We start from the raw sequence: 3854 nt of genomic DNA, 5'->3' as shown, positions 1-3854 counted from the left end.
GCTTTCGGTGAAGGAAAATCGTGAGGAAACCTGCAACCTGAGAAGTTATCCATAGGAATTTTGAGGGTGTGTGAAGTGTACTAATCCGCACTAGGCCAGCATCATGGACTAAGGCCTAATCCCCCTCAGTAGTAGGAGGCCCGTGCCCAGTAGTGGACAGTATGTAATACAGGTGTAATGGAAGGATGAATATATTGTTGAAACGTATTGATGGTTTTAGGTTCTTTATTACTCTGCACTCATTATACTGACTTAATACTATACATTACATGACTCATATACTAAGTACACACACTACTCGGGGCTGATATTATATATTATTGTTTTTTTTATTATTTATCGTGGTAAATTTTATACTGAGATATTTATTTATACCGCAAAAGATCTCAAACAGGCGTTTAAGAGCAAAATCTAATAAAAAATATTATAAGGGTTAGTATTTTTGTTCCGAAAGCGCACGGCCCTGGCACTGCTCGGACGTGTACAGCAGTGGACTAAATATTTAATGTGCTTTAGTGTTCTCGATGACTATTTTATAATTATAGTATATGGCTCACTATTACAAGATTCTACGTTATATTTTTGATATAGCGTATGTGGGACAGTAAATAACTCCTTTAAAATTTATGACGTGGACTACTAATTACAGTTAAAGTACTTCAAATTTTATGTTAAATGTTCTAAATGCAAATTGTTTCTCGATCATTGGTGTATTCCCACATAAACGCATAGTATGTAGTTTATTTTATCTATTTATAACTTAATGAAAATCAGCAATTGATTTTTTCGTGCTTCTCATCAACGTTAAAATGAAATAAAGTATTCAAGGTTGCTTAATGTACGAAAATAATAACATCAATAATGTAGCCATAGTATTAATCACTAGTCTTCATTACTCGGAATTCGAACGACAGACGTCCATCAGACGAGTAACGTTTCCCGAAACCGTTCCTAGCCATTGAAATGTTGAATATTATATCCAAAATTTGTAATTTTTTTACCTCTGTGGATTTCGTCATTGGATATCGGTTTTGCTTGGGTTTATATAGCAATTATGGGCAAACTAAAATTGCGCAATATATCGGAAAAGTTTATTGTGTTGTAATCTCTATAGTTTTCGTGTATATTTTATATTTGTGGATGCCCACATTTTCTAAAGCACCAGCTCCTTATTTATATAATGCAATATTTATAATGAAATTAACGGTAAATACAATGACCTCATTGAAGATGGAAGACAAGTATTTCATTAATTTTTACTTAAAATTTAAATAGTATTACGGACGTACAAAATAGAGTACTTACAGGGCCTATCCATTGATATTAATAATAACTAGTCTAGTTACTGTGGTCATGGATATATTTTTGTCATATTATGTAGACGAAAATTTTCATTTATTAAAAAATCGAATTACTACCATACTACGCAATATATTCAAATTCACTTTACATTATTTTGATCTTCGAGTGGACGCAAACCAGAATCCAGCTGTTGAAGAAAGTTCTTATCAGTAGATTGAGCGAAAACATTACGGAACAAGAAAAGATTGAGATTGTAAAAATGTACTCCAAAAATTACATAGTTCTGATAAAACTGTTGCAGCAAGCTAGTGGATTCATTAAGTTTACGGTTTGTAAAGACTTATGTTTATGAATTTCTCATTTCACAATTAAACTTGTAAACTTTTGACTAATAATTGATGGCCACTGATATCAAATACCCAGAAAGAAGCAAAAGAAAACGCGTTCAAACAAACAAACTCTATAGCTTTATGTAGAATTCCAGAAAACATGGAAATAATATTCTGAGTTTGTACTTCGGAATCCATTTATTTACAAACTGACATTTCTTTGAAACAAAACATTATATTAAGAAAAACGTACCAGCCAGTACACTACACTCCTCCATACTAAATTAACAAAACACTCAACTCTACAACTTAAAATGATAATACCTCACATTCTATAATCAGGAACGTTTGTTAATCTACACTGCCTAATAGGGCGTTGCCTGGGACGTGGAGTCGTTGGCTCATACGGTAAGGCGTACTGAAATTCAGGTGATAGCGGGGTGGCACTACCCTGAAGTTCCACTAACGGAGACCGCGTCGCGATCGGTCTACTGACCGGAGTATGAATAGCGGAATCGCACACTCTCTGCCCCTGCACCGATGATAAAGTGGCTGGTTCTGAACCTAGTGCTGACCTTAATCCTGCACTAGGAAGTTGAGACACCCTTTTCATTGGAATCGCTAGGATAAACTAGCGTTCTCCTTCCTAATTTGGTTTTCATTTTTATGAAACTTCCTTTTAATTTGGTCTATATGCCTGTGAACTAACTCTCCCCGGCTGCCTACAATCTCGTAATCAGTATTCCCTAAACATCTATGAATTTTGCCTGAGACCCATTTGTCTCCACTAAAATACTGACGGTACCATACCTCTTCACCCTGATCGAAAGATCTGTGTACCCCTTTTCTAGCTCCACTTTGCCGTTGCTGAGCTTTCCTTACAAAATTCTCCCTGTCTGGCCTTAAAACGTCTAACTTCGTCCGTAACCGTCTACCTAACATTAACATTGCAGGGCTTTCTCCCGTAGTCGAATGCGCAGTATTTCTATAGTGTAAAAGATAAGTATAAAGTGCTTTATCAACTTCTTCCTTAGCCTGCACTGCTTTCTTAATAACCCTCTTTAAGGATCGCACTGCATTTTCCGCGAGACCGTTTGAGGAAGGATGATATGGCGCCGAAAAAACGTGATCTATACCATTAGATTTAAGGAAACTACCAAACTCATTGCACGTAAACTGGGGCCCATTATTCGTAACGATCTGCTTGGGTAGGCCCCATCTGCTAAAAAGTTCACATAACTTATTATGACCTTCGGTCCTGTTGTATTACTCATATGGAAAAGTTCCGTCCATTTAGATGTAGCGTCCACTACGATCAAGTATGTTTTCCCAAATATGGGCCCCATGAAATCTAAATGCAGCCTGGTCCATGGATGATTCGGCCACGGCCACATACTCGGAGTTTGCCGCGGCGGAGCATCCGCCTGAGCAGCACATATCTCACAACTACGACACATGCGCTCTATTTCTTCATCAAGTCCGGGCCACCATACGTAACTACGAGCCATAGCCTTGGATTTAACTATACCCATATGGGGCTCATGGAGCATCCTCAAAACTTTTTCCCTACACTTCACCGGAATCAATAATCTATGCCCCCACAACACGCAACTCAATTCTTCATAGAGTTCATCTTTCCGATTAAAATAAGGTTTAAACTCTTCGATATCACAGTCTCTTGGCCAACCATCGCGCAAAAAACTCAATATCCTCGATAAAACCGGATCCTTACTAGTCTGTAGTTTTAACTCTTTATAATCTAACAATAAAGCCTGTTGAACAAAATGCAAATAAGTTTGTTCCGGCACAGTGACATCTTGCTTACTATTTATCGGTAAACGCGACAACCCGTCGGCCCCATTTCTCTCCGACCTAACATACTCTATTTCAAAATCATAAGCAGATAAAATGATAGCCCACCTTTGCATACGACTAGCTACCATCGTTGGAATTCCTTTATGAGGGCCGAAGATCGATACCAACGGCTTATGGTCCGTTCTCAAGAGAAAATGACGCCCATACAAATACTGGTGAAACTTTTGACCCCGAATATTATTGCCAACGCTTCACGATGTATTTGAGAGTAATTCTTTTCCGCGTCGGTAAGAGTGCGCGATACATAAGCTATCGGGCGCTCTCCGCCCCGCTTGCCGCCGGTTGCGATAGCACCGCTCCAACTCCACGCGCACTCGCATCACAAGTCAGAATAAGAGGCTTATTTGG

This window comes from Manduca sexta, unplaced genomic scaffold (genome assembly GCF_014839805.1).
Source record: "Manduca sexta isolate Smith_Timp_Sample1 unplaced genomic scaffold, JHU_Msex_v1.0 HiC_scaffold_2575, whole genome shotgun sequence".
NCBI classification, from domain to species: Eukaryota; Metazoa; Arthropoda; class Insecta; order Lepidoptera; family Sphingidae; genus Manduca; species Manduca sexta.
The sequence above is the reverse complement of the archived record's forward strand: the minus strand, read 5'-3'. Positions refer to the sequence as shown.